The sequence below is a fragment of the Oncorhynchus keta genome, chromosome 22 (assembly GCF_023373465.1).
Source record: "Oncorhynchus keta strain PuntledgeMale-10-30-2019 chromosome 22, Oket_V2, whole genome shotgun sequence".
Lineage (NCBI taxonomy): Eukaryota > Metazoa > Chordata > Actinopteri > Salmoniformes > Salmonidae > Oncorhynchus > Oncorhynchus keta.
Genome location: NC_068442.1, coordinates 5,897,327 through 5,911,388, shown reverse-complemented (window position 1 = coordinate 5,911,388; position 14,062 = coordinate 5,897,327). Strand labels below are relative to the sequence as shown.

The following is a 14,062-nucleotide window of genomic DNA, read 5'->3' as shown; positions in this document are numbered from 1 at the left end:
CATGCTTCAGTGTTGCTTGCCTCGAAGCGAGCATAAAAAGGCATTTAGGTAGTCTGGTAGGCATGCGTCACGAGGCAGCTTGCATCTGGGTTTCCATTTGTAATAGTTTTCAAGCCCTGCCACATCCGACAAGCGTCAGAGCCGGTGTAGTAGGATTCAATCCTAATCCTGTATTGACGCTTTGCTTGTTTGATGGTTCGTCTGAGGGCATAGCGGGATGTCTTGTAAGGATCTGGATTAGTCTCCCGCTCCTTGAAAGCAGCAGCTCTAGCCTTTAACTCGATGCGGATGTTGCCTGTAATCCATGTCTTCTTTTTGGGACATGTACGCACAGTCACTGTGGGGACGACGTCGTTCGTGCACTTACTGATGAAGCCGATGACTGAGGTGGTATACTCCTCAAAGCCATTGGATGAATCTCGGAACATATTCCAGTCTGTGCTAGCAAAAACAGTCCTGTAGTTTAGCATCCGTCATCTGATCACTTTCCGTATTGAGCGAGTCACTGGTACTTCCTGCTTTAGTTTTTGCTTGTAAGCAGGAATCAGGAAAATATAATTATGGTCAGATTTGCTAAAAGGTAGGGTGGGGGGAGAGCTTTGTATGCATCTCTGTGTGTGGAGTAAAGGTGGTCTAGGACTTTTGTTTTTCTGGTTGCACATGTGACATGCTAGTAAAAATTTGGTAAAACAGTAACTAGTAAGATAAGACAGTGACAATGAGTTCATGTTCATTTCCTTGAAATCAGGAGGGGGAAAACCAGTCAGTCACATCCCCATTCATCCCTCTCCTGTGATAACCATCATCGCTCAGAAATCAAACCCCTGAGTCATTATCTACCTTCTGACTTTCCTTCAAATCAGGCATCCTTCAAATCAGGCATCAACTGCGCAATGCCTTTATCTATTTCTCAACATGACCGCCCGCAGCCTTTAACAAGCTTCTCTTTCGAGTGAATTGATGGAGCTGACCGGACACTCAGAATGCTCAAACCCGTGTGTGTACACAACAAAAAGGGGGACAATATTAGTGGAGGGCTACAGTAGACTCACCAATGGAGTGGTCGGCTCCTTTAGATCTGGTGTATAGGCCAGGAACGCAGCCAGGAGGAAGATGGAGGACTGGAGCTCCGCTCTTCCTACAACACCAGTCACCTGCCAGAGAAACCAAACATTTTTTTTTTTTTTAAATCAACATTTCTGGCACAAATATGTTCTTCTTTCATAAATGAATCAAAGAGTTCCACTTTCCCCATGACAGCCATTACCTGTCATAGGCACAAAGTTGAAAGTAAAAGCTCAAAGTTAACGTTTCTGGCACAAAGATGTTCCCTCATCAATCAATCATCCTTTAAAACACTTCCTGCTCAGTCTCTCTGGAGTTCACACTTCTCAACATGTCTCCCAGGCATGCTTAAAGTTGGCCTAAACCTGATTCTCCATGACAAAGGCTAACCTAAACCTACAATATGCACCCAACTGAAAACAACAAGACCGTAAATGAAAAGTATGCCCGTCACCTAGTCTAGAACTAAATCATGGAGGCAGTCAACAGAGGTAACTCACACTGGCGCCTGCCAGCCAGGGGCCACTTATAGAAATATATGAAGGATGATTGCCACCTTATGGTAGTACATGGAACTGCACATGTCTTGTTTTCACAAAAGCAGCTGGGGCTGGTAAATCCTGAACCAAGAGGAGAGCAAATCTGTGTCATGTTCAGTAGGGAGAAAAGGTTTTGAAACAAAGTGAGGTATTAACTGAACTTGACCAGTAAAAATAAGAACCTTACTGAACAAGATGTCCTAAGATCAACACATAGACTGATACACAATTGCTAAACACTTGACTGTGACAGTCTTGCCTGACGACTCAAACTTAATTATTCCGCTGCGCTATCGTTCACTACATACAGTACTTCAGTCTGAGACTGCAATTACTGAAATGTTTCGCGGTGACGCCAAAATGACGGTGTTGTACAAAACCAAGTCATCAGCAATTGGATCATCTCGAACCAATCTGAGTCTCAAAGCCAATGACGAATATTAAAAATGTCGCTTTACCCGTGTGTTTTGGCTCTAGCCCAACCCATCGATTTCTGGGACCAATCAGACGGACTAGAACGTATTTACAGTCCAGAAATCGTAGGGCATGTACTCAGATCCAGATTCAATGCGAATAATGAACTAACGTCTGTGGGTGTGGTGTAGCATTTTGCAAAAAAGCAAGGAGTTTGTGTAGCCAGGCAAGTGACAGTCAGCCTCTTAACAACATACGTTGACAGACATCACTGTTATGCAGCATTTTCATCTCTCAACACTTGCAACTATTGAATCCAATGAAACTATTCAAAGCATGCATCTTTCAGTTCCATCTTTAGGATTACCAATGTCATACAAACACAGTTCTAGTTGAATATGTTCACTATGAATATGTTCAGGTACCAGACACAGATGCACACAAAAACTCTCAACGACACATTCAGAAAGAAAGCCATTCTAAAGATGCTAAAAGCCAGAGGCATGGCTCGACAACAGTCTCTTTGTCCATGTTTATCATGAAGGGGAGCTTCATTGCTCAGTGTATCAAATGAAAAACAAATGATCTGTTGAGAGAGAGATTCCAGACCAAGATAACGTGAAGACCATTGGCCGGGCCAAGGGCTACATTGTGAAATGGGTCCTTCCAAGCGATTGAGAGGCTGCACTCAGCTGAAGGAGCACTAGAGCTGTGTGACATCACAACTCCCTTTCCCAGAGTGGCAGAATGTTGTCTTTGTTTTACTATTCTGTTTTTGTTTTCAAATCTTCTATTCAGTTTTTCTAAGGCCTGTCTGGTTGCCGGTGCAACTCGGTTGAATGTGGTGAAATACAAGTACAAATTGGGGGTAAGGGGGTCAGCAAATAGGCAAGATGAGAGAAGTTGTTGTTGAGGTAGACAGTAATGTCTGAGATTAGTTCAATTTAGTTCATTTCCAAACAATTCAGGCATTGAAAGGGACATTAACCAACTCAATGTCCAACTTGTATTGAATTCCATTCTTTCCATGTCACCAATGCATGCAGGTCTGTTTAACTATTATAGCAGCAATGTTGAACGTTCAAGCTGCTACACAGACACTATGGGATTGCTAGTCTAGAGCGCCCGGTTTAATTTAACTTAACTATTTATCTGTACATGTAATTGTATTATTTATTTATTTTACTCATGTTTTTCTAATCTTTACAGGAAAATGCCACGGGCACTATCTGATGTGTAGAGACATTTCACTGCAGCTAATGTAGAAGGAAAAGCTGTGTACATTTGCAAATACAGTGCCAAATCATATGTGAAGAATGCAACAAAGATGCAGAATCATCTGGCCAAGTGCATAAAGTTCCCTCAGTGCTCACAACAAGCAACCTCTGATAAATGTCCCTCTAATTCTAGTCGAGGTGAAAATGATGAATCAGACACCTTATAAAATAGCAACAGCTCATGGTCTTCCTGGAATCAGAAGTTTGACTCAGTGGAGGAACGTTGTCACCTCTGATGCTCACAGGCAATGTGTATTGGAAGAGATTTCTGAATGTTCTTCACCCAGCATACACCCCTCCAACCAGACATGCTTTATCTACTAATTTATTGGAATCAGAGTTCAACAGATTTCAAGTGAAGGTCAAGCAAATCAGAGAAAGCAGACTGTATTGCAATCATCTCTGATGGGTGGTTGAATGTTCGTGGGCAAGGAATAATTAACTACATCATCTCCATCCCTCGACCAGTATTCTACAAGAGCACAGACACAAGGGACAACGGACATACCGGTCTCTACATTGCAGATGAGCTGAAGGCAGTCATCAATGACCTTGGACCACAGAAATTACCTTGGATCACACCCATTGGCTGTGCTGCTCATGCATTGAATCTGCTCCTCAAGGACACCATGGCACTGAAAACAATGGATACACTCTACAAGAGAGCCAAGGAAATGGTAAGGTATGTGAAGGGTCATCAAGTTATAGCAGCAATCTATCTCACCAAGCAAAGTGAGAAGAATAAGAGCACCACATTGAAGCTGCCCAGCAACACCCGTTGGGGTGGAGGGGAAGGAGTCTCCAAGAAATGGCCATATCAGTCTGCCAATATAGACAATCCCTTCAAGAGGATCCTCCTGGATGATGTATTTTTGGAAAGTGGTAAGCAGCCCATACATCCATATACATGTTGAACCCCAAGTATGCTGGCAAGAGCATCCTGTCTGGTGCAGAGATCAACAAGGCCTATGGTGTCATTACTACCATGTCTCACCACCTTGGCCAGGGCAAGGTTTTTGGCAGTCTGGCGAAGTACACTTCCAAGCAAGGGCTTTGGGATAGAGATGCAATATGGCAGTCGTGCCTCATCTCATCAGCCACCTGGTGGAAATCCGCAAATCCGACCATCACCCCTGGTGAGACAAAACCGCGACTCGCCAGTGAGAAGCACTTTTTGCTAGTCCTGTCTGGTCCAGCAACAGTGGGTTTGTGCCCATAGGCGACGTTGTTGCCGGTGATGTCTGGTGAGGACCTGCCTTTACAACAGGCCTACAAGCTCTCAGTCCAGCCTCTCTCAGCCTATTGCAGACAGTCTGAGCACTGATTATGCGTTCCTGGTGTAACTCGGGCAGTTGTTGTTACCACCCTGTACACACACACACATATATATATATATATATACACCTTTATTTAAATAGGCAAGTCAGTTAAGAACAACTTCTTATTTTCAATGACGGCCTACGAACAGTGGGTTAACTGCCTGTTCAGGGGCAGAACGACAGATTTGTACCTTGTCAGCTCGACGATTTGAACTTGCAACCTTCCCGTTACTAGTCCAACACTCTTACCACTAGGCTACCCTGTCCCGCAAGTGTGATGTTCAGATGTACAGATCCTGTGCAGGTGTTGTTACACATGGTCTGCCACTGCGAGGACAATCAGTTGTCCATCCTGTCTCCCTGTACCGCTGTCTTAGGCATCTCACAGTACAGACATTGCAATTTATTGGCCACATCTGCAGTCCTCATACCTCCTTGCAGCATGCCTAAGGCATGTTCACGCAGATGAGCAGGGAACCTGGGCATCTTTCTTTTGGTGTTTTTCAGAGTCAGTAGAAAGGCCTCTTTAGTGTCCTAAGTTTTCAGAACTGTGACCTTAATTGCCTACCGTCTGTAAGCTGTTAGTGTCTTAACGACCGCTCCACAGGTGCATGTTCATTCATTGTTTATGGTTAATTGAACAAGCATGGGAAACAGTGTTTAAACCCTTTACAATGAATAACTGTGAAGTTATTTAGATTTTTACGAATTATCTTTGAAAGATAGTGTCCTGAAAAAGGGACGTTTCTTTTTTTGCTGAATTTATTAAAATATTGTATATTGCGCTAATGTGGACAGTTTGTGTTACTACATTATAAGTTTGCATTTTAACCACATACATTTAATGGAATTAGCTTACACATCCTTTTTTTACCTCAGACTGGTGATACATAGTCATCAAGATTATACTGAATAGATTGCTTTAAACAGATTTATATATTTGGTTTGGTACAATTGCTTTTATCATACGCGCCTATCCGTCGAAGGACTCATTTCCATACTCAAATGGCACAGATCATTTGGAGCGCTCTCTGTATAAAAGTTGTTGGCCACAAACAAATACATGGATTTGACAGTCCAGCTATCCCTCAAATGAAAGCCAACCCCTGTCGCTATGGTGCAGCGGTCTAAAGGCACTGAATCTCAGTGCTCGAGGCGTCACTACAGACACCATGGTTCGAATCCAGGCTGTATCACAATTGGCCCAGCATAGTCCGGGTTTGGCCGGTGTAGGCAGTCATTGTAAGTAAGAATTTGTTCTTAACTGACTTGCCTAGTTAAATAAAATTTAAATAACTATTTTATTTTAAACATTAGGCGAGGGGGGGTGCCTTGTAAGAACAAAGCTAATTTAAGCTATTCCTGTGCTTGTGTAACAGAATAACTTTACGTCCGTCCCCTCGCCCATACCCGGGCGCGAACCAGGGACCTTCTGCACACATCGACAACAGTACCCCACAAAGCATCGTTACCCATCGCTCCACAAAAGCCACGGCTCTTGCAGAGCAAGGGGAACTACTACTTCAAGGTCTCAGAGCAAGTGACGTAACCGATTGAAACGCTATTTAGCGCGCACCGCTAACTAAGCTAGCCGTTTCACATCCGTTACACTTGTAGCCAATCAGAATCCACAGATTTAAACAGAAGCAGCTAAGTTTGTGTCAGAAAGTTCCCTTAGACCACTGTGCCACTTGGGAGCATGGATGGGGTAAGGATTTAGGGATAGTTAATTCAGCTTGTTAGTTCCTAGATCTGTGCCTACACTATACGCAGACTTAGGGCCTCCATGTGGATGGGATGCACAGCCGCTGCCACAGCAAACAGCAGTGTTTCATCTGATCCTAGATCTGTGTTTGCCTACAATATGAGCAGACTTACAGCCTCTGTGTGGATGGGGTGCACTGCAAAAAGCAGGGCCGCCACCAGGCTGGAGGTCTTATCCAGGAAGAGACGGCAGATGCGCAGGAAGAGCACACACACCACGGCATGTTGAGCAGGTGGTAGGATTCAGAACTCAGCTCACTGAAGAGGTAGTACAGCCGGAACGTGAGCACGGTCAGGGTCCGGTAGGACTTGTGGCTCCTCTCCTGTGGTAAGAAACAGAAATATGGAAGGGAGAATAGTGCTGTTGTGAATATAGGTGATTTTGTTGGAACTTGCAATCAACCTCCTGTGACTAGCATTATGCCAAGAATCAAAGTTCACAAATATACACCACAGCCATTGATTAATTGAACATATACCGAACAAAAATATAAAAAACAAGCAACAATTTTTGATTTTACTGAGTTACAATCAGCATGCCAATTGTACTCTCCCTCAAAATTTGAGACATCTGTGGCATTGTTGTGACAAAACGGCACAGTTGCCTTTTGTCCCTAGTACAAGGTGCACCTGTGTAATGATCCTGCTGTTTAATCAGCTTCCTGATATGCCACACCTGTCAGGTGGATGGATTATCTTGGCAATGGAGAAATTCTTATTAACAGGGATGTAAACACATTTGTGCAAAATATTTTAAAGAAATAAGCTTTTTTGTGCATATGAAACATTTCTGGGATCTTTTATTTCAGCTCATGAAACACGGGGACCAACACTTTACATGTTGTGTTTATATTTTTGTTCAGTGTAAAATACATTTGAACTATTCTCAGCTGAAATTCAGATAATACCTTTTCACTTGATCTGCATGTTTTGCAAGGGGAGCAAAAAACAAAGTAAGACGTGGTGCATGACATGTCATGTGTAATCTCATGCACCAAACACTTCCGTCCCCAAGCTCGAGGATATTTCATGATAGCTTCATCACCTCAGACATGGGCGTGCCCCAGAAGTCATTGAAGAACAGGTTGCAGAGCGGGCCGAAGGTCCTTGTTGTCCAGAATGGCTGAGACATCGTTGAACACAATGCCACAGGATAGGCTGTTCCAGTAGCATCCCAACACCAGTCCAGTCAAAATCAAAATCTCATTCCAGGACACGACAGCCATTGCTGACCAAAGGCTTCATTGATCACTGTGATGGATGAAGTAACAGCAGGACAGTAGAAATGAGACTAGAGAGGTTATTTTTATTCATTATCATGGTTCACAAAATACAATGTGCCCAGCCCAGATTTGCTAGGATGCCACTGACACAGCTTGGTGCTGCCAGGTCAGGTGACAAGACTGGCATCATAACAATGTATTTTATTTTATTACGTTTATTTAACTAGGCAAGTCAGTTAAAGAACAAATTATTATTTTCAATGACGGCCTAGGAACAGTGGTTTAACTGCCTGTATGCCTTCAGGTACACTGAGTACCTAGCTAGCTAACTACATTGTTGCCTTTCAAGTTTTAATACGACATCCTCAATGCAATTGTCATAGTTGTTTTGCTTATATAATATTTCTGCATTGTTTGGGAATTGATAATAGACTGGTAAACTATATCAACCGATAACAATATCCTGTAGTTGCAGCCACGCTAGCTGGTCACTGTAACTTTAAAAACATTGTCATCCAGCTAGGCAGCATCGGGGATACATTACATTTTACATTTACATTACATTTAAGTCATTTAGCAGACAAATACATACGTCAGGATTTTTGCAATTAGGCTTTTTACTTTATCTACTTCCACAGAGTTAGATTAAGGATACCTTTTGTAAATCTCTGCGTGCACTAAGAAGGAAGTTAACTAGCGTTAGCGCAATGACTGGAAGTCTATGGGTATCTGCTAGCTAACAAATACCCATACTCTTACTTCTAGACATTGTGTTAACGCTAGTTAGCATTGGCCAGCGACACTGCCTATAACGTCCTTAACACAGATGTATACAAATGGTATCCAATAATTCACCCAACTCTGAGGAAGTAGATAAAATCCCGAAGTATGCCTTTTACAAACACACCAACGTTAACTTAGCTAGATAGCTGTTGTTGAACCTAATCGCCTCTAGCTGGGCTAGCCTCTTGCATTTCCACTTGATTGTTCACGATTCAGTCTAGTTTATCTACTGCTGATGAAAATAGTTTACAGTAACATGTCCTAACATAATATTGTTAGAAGAAATTTGAACATTTAGAAACTTACGTTAAAATATTCGGCGATTGACATTCCAATTTGAACGCTAGCAAGCCAATAAATCCCCAAACTTCCGGGGCAAAGTTTAAGCTAAAAAGGGGCACTGATTTCAGGAACGTGTTGTCCCATATGTACTGACACTAACAAGAAGAGGAGAACACGCTTTCCTTGGTATAAACCATGAACATGTTTGTGTTGAAAATCTCTCTGAGCTATCTAGCTGGCTAAATGACTGGCTAGCCTTTTGCGACGGTGAAACGACTTTATCAGCCATAGTAAATCTATTTACGATTGTTGTCAGTGGTAACTTAGCAACTGGAGCAGCTGTTTGATCAAATATGTTCTCATTGTTCTATCTGTGGTATGTTAAACTAAAATGCAAAGTAAGCTCGCCAAATACGTTGTGTCAGGTATATGATAAAAGGTAAGATTCACGCGGATATTGATTTAATTTAAATGAAAATAACTCAGTTGCATGTATACGTAATTTCTATACATGTAGAATGCAATGTTTAGGAAGTCTGGAAGCAAGTAGCTAGCAGCAGCTAACAAGCTAAACATGTTGTTATGTGCAATAGTCAGCTAACCTAGTTAACTAGCTAGTTACAACTAAAATGCACATTGCAAGGATAATAACCACAGCTCTATGTTGTCCCTTTACAGCATTACCCAAGCGTACAATGTGTGTCTGTTCATCTATTTGTTCCCCAGTTCCTGTTAGCTAGCTGTAAATACACAATTGTCAAGATGCCTTCTCATCTTGACTGGAGGAGGGTAATTGATTCTGACCTAGAACAAATGCAGGAGAGTGGAGATGCAGATATAATTAACCAAATGTGTCTACAGGTAACGTTACAGTACTGTTCCAAAATGCACATACCTGCACCCCAAATCCTCTTCTAATCTGATACTGTATCAATCAAATAGTCCAATCTAGTTTTTCGTGTTGATATGGATGTATGACCATTGAAATGAGTGGTTCTGCTACTGATTTGCCCGTAAACCATTCCCTACCATTTCCCCTGGCCAGGATCAAGCACCTGGCTTGTAGACTAAACAAACGTGTAAGCAATTTGGTTCTTTGCTACTACCAGTGAGACAGGAACATATATAAAAGACCAAGCAGTACTTGTTACTGGATCTCTAGAAACTGCTGGTCACAGGGTTTCACTTCATTCTGCACCTAGCATTACTGTTGACGTGTTTCTGCCTGATGTTAAATTCACTGTGTGTTTCACTGAACAGCTGGGGTGCCCTGTTTCTCTGCAGGTCAAACAATGGGAGCAGGAGCTGAAAGATGGAATCCCAGAGAAAATAGTTCAGCTCTTGCGAGTCGCTCGGGGCCTTCTTAAGGTGTCCCATGCTATTATTACCCATTCAGATCCAGAGCTGCATTATTCAAACTCCTTACAACTCTTTGATCCATTCACATCGCTGTGCTGAAATGCATTCCTAATATTATTAGATCCAGTGTTAATTTCAGTAGAATACATTACATAGTTGCTTTGAAGGATAAGCTCTACACAGTGTGGTTTAAGTCATATAGTAGAGTTTGATTATATTTGCATCACATAGTGTACATGACCTGCGAATAGCAACAGTGTACAGAAGGGGGGGGTGTCAATGTAAATAGTCCGGTGGCAATTTTATTAATTGTTCAGTCTGTTATAGTCAGTGTCATGTTATTTATTACTGGTGGTACTGATACAGACCCTAAATCTTTATATTTGTCTGTAGTGGAAGAAAGTGGAGGTTACCATGGCATTTGAACTCATTGATAATGTTGGCACAGAAGCATTGCTGTTAATTAAGCGTTGTTAAGTGTATTGTCAGAAATGAATTGCCCACAGTAGATACTTTAACAGTATCTCTTTTGTATCTTACAGAAAATAGGTGGAAGGCAAGGAATTAAAGTGGGAACAAGAGTTCGAGGTAAGGCTTGGTGTGAATGTGGTCATTAAATGAAATGGTGAATCATTAGAGTCCATTTTCAATCAAAACTGCCGGTTCTGGATAGCAGTTTTGTTTGAATTGGATCACAGGTTATTTTACCTCATGCTGCTCAGTTTCCTTCAACTGGCTTAGTATATCTCTCAGCCAATAGTAAAGTCACTCATAGTACTTAACGAGATTAGAGCGTGCTGGCTAATTCTTCTCTGCTACGCTGCTGTATGTTGTGGTTTTCTCTCTCTGTGTTTTCTGAACAACAAATTTGCCCCTGGTCTGTGATTTCTTAAGCACTTTCACGTAAGCAAATGGAGACATAATATTGTGTTAGGATCCTGGTAGTTCAAGTGTGTAGATTTATAAGTGTTGTAAACAGAGGGAGTCTTAGTTTGTTGTCCACCTGGTTTCCTGTCCAGATGGCTAAGGAGTCAGGCAGTGGCAGGGGTCAGGACATGCGCTTCATGCGGGACGAGATGCGGACACTGGAGGCTCAACTGGACCACAGAGAGAAGGACATCCAACAGTTAAAGAAAGAGACAAGGAATGAGAAGAAAATCAACAAAAGTATCTATATCCACAGTAAAACGAGTCCTATATCGACATAACCAGAAAGGCTACCCAGCAAGGAAGAAGCGACCACTCCAAAACCGCCATAACAAAAGCCAGACTGCGGTTTGCAACTGCACATGGGGACAAAGATCGTACGTTTTGGAGAAATGTCTTCTGGTCTGGTGAAACTGAAATAGAACTGTTTGGTCATAATGACCATCGTTATGTTTGGAGGAAAAAGGGGAGGCTTGCAAACCACATCATCCCAACTGTGAAGCACGGGGGTGGCAGCATCATGTTGTGGGGTTGCTTTACTGCAGAAGGACCTGGTGCACTTCACAAAATAGATGGCCTCATGACAAAGGAAAATTATGTGGATATATTGAAGCAACATCTCAAGACATCAGTCTTGGTCGCAAATGAGTCTTCCAAATTAACAATGATCCCAAGCATACTTCCAAAGTTGTGGCAAAATGGCTTAAGGACATCAAAGTCAAGGCATTGGAGTGGCCATCACAAAGCCCTGACCTCAATCCTATAGAGCATTTGTGGGCAGAACTGAAAAAGCGTGTGCAAGCAAGGAAGCCTACAAACCTCAAAGTTACACCAGCTCTGTCAGGAGGAATGGGCCAAAATTCACCCAACTTATTGTGGGAAGCTTGTGGAAGACTACCCAAAACGTTTGACCCAAGTTAAACAATTTAAAGGCAATGCTACCAAATACTAATTGAGTGTATGTAAACGTCTGACCCACTGGGAATGTGATGAAAGAAATAAAAGCTGAAATAATTCATTCTCTCTACTATTACTCTGACATTTCACATTCTTAAAATAAGATGGTGATCCTAACTGACCTAAGACAGGGAATTTTTACTAGGATTAAATGTCAGGAATTGTGAAAAATGGAATTTAAATGTATTTGGCTGAGGTGTATGTAAACTTCCGACTTCAACTATTTAACACTTTTTGTTTTTGTGGTTTTTGTTTAAAGGAAGATAATCTTTGAAATGTGTGTTGAATTACGTACTGTATTTACACCACCTCCATCTGTGATTTCCACTGCAGATTCTCTTCTTCTTTTGTTTACTGTTCAATCTGTTCTTTTCTCCTGTCCTTACTTGAACTTCTCTTCCATCACCGACTCGTGACCAGATCATATATGAGCTATGTGTTGTAAGTTACTCAGTCCTCCAGATTTCTTGCCTATTTTGCATACCTCTCTCTGCTTTCTTTTATTCTCCTTGCACAATTTCTCATGTATTTTATTACACAATATTGTTCACAAATCAGAACCTGCTGTGATCTTCTATGGTTGTCCTTGTATTAACGTTGGCTCTGCTCTGCCTGTTCGTCCTACTCGATCCAAACTAATAAAATGTTTTTGAATGTCTTCAAGGCTGTGCAAGAGCGGGACAATCAAATCAAGATGCTGACAGAGCAAGTATACGGGGGAGATGGAGAGAAATGCCCTGCTCAAAGAGGAACTCAAGAATCCCCTGAAGAAAGACAGAGGTGCTTGTCAAGTTCTTTTGTTGTAAAAGCACAGCCATTTAGCACATTAGCATGAGCTCTTTAGTATAAGTGTAGCCATAGACTCTGATGTAGCATTGGACAAGCTAAATGCTAAGCTGCAAGCCACAGAGACAAGAGCACGGGAGGCAGAACGTGTGGCTGAGCTAGCCGAGACAGACGCCAGGGACACCCTAAACCACATGATAATCTACGAGTCTGTAAGTCTGCCCAGCCTGTCCAGTTTCCCACACACCCAGTCGCTTAAGGGTTCTCCAACAAACCCAAGTTCCTATAAATTAATCAAAAACCAATTCTCCCGACCCCTGTGGTTATTCTCATGACTCATGCAACAGATTTTGTTTTTGAGATGTCTGGTCTGTCAAAGCTTTTTTCCTAGATTCAACAAAGTTCGAAAGCCATGGCTGATCTTTCTAGGATCTCTTTACTGTCCTGCAGGGCACTGATGGTCTGCAGGTGGCCTTCGCTGAGAACAAAGAATGTAAGAATCAGATGAGAGTGTGAGACGGCGAGACGGAGGCCATGACCACAGATATCAACCAGCTGGAAATGAGAATCAATGCAGATGTTAAGGAAAGTCTCAGTAAGTCACCAAACTAATTCAATTAAAAAACGTAAAGTCACATTTAAAGTTAATTTCACATTATCTCAACACACTTTACAGAGAGCATTTTGTTATGTAAAATAAGAACAAGAAACAAGAAACAACAACAAAGAAATCAAAAACAGAGAGAGAGCAGATATTTCATAAAGTTAGTGAACGACCTTAGAGGCTAGACAGTTTTGTTGTTGTAGTGGATATCCTTTCATTCAGTTTCTGTTTTTCATCCATCATCCTCTTTCATAAGGTCTGGAGCCCCAAGAGGAAGTGGATCTGACGGAATTCAGAAGAACCGAATCCCTGAAACAGCGGCAGTTCAAAGCAGAGAACCAGGATCTCACCAAAGAGGTAAATGTCTTGAGGTCAATTTGGCTGTGTCCCAATTGGCACCCTATTCCCTACATAGTGCACTACCTTTGACCTGAGCCCTATGGACACTGGTCAAAAGTAGTGCACGATACTATGGGCACTGGTCAGAAGCAGTGCACTATATAGGGTGACATTTGGAACAAAACCTTTAGCTCTGCCAGTGGCCCCGTTTCCTTCATGACCCCTTTTGACCTCACAGATCGAACGACTGGAAGGGGAGGTACTTGAACTGAAGAAACAAATCAGAGGAATGGTAAAGGACAAAGGTAAATACCAGAGGTGGGACCAAGTCACCTATCATTCGAGTCACAAGGTCCGAGTTTCAAGTCAAGTCCCATGTAGAACGTGTCGAGTCCAAGTTGTGCATTCTAAGAGCAAGTAGAGT

The 14,062-nt window shown here is 42.2% G+C and overlaps 1 pseudogene; it reads right to left on the bottom strand.

The window, feature by feature from the left end:
- Nucleotides 1-8,946, bottom strand: part of LOC118400815 (protein O-mannosyl-transferase TMTC3-like) — a 66,861-nt pseudogene extending 57,915 nt beyond the window's left edge.
- Between the last annotated feature and the right edge of the window lie 5,116 nt (nucleotides 8,947-14,062).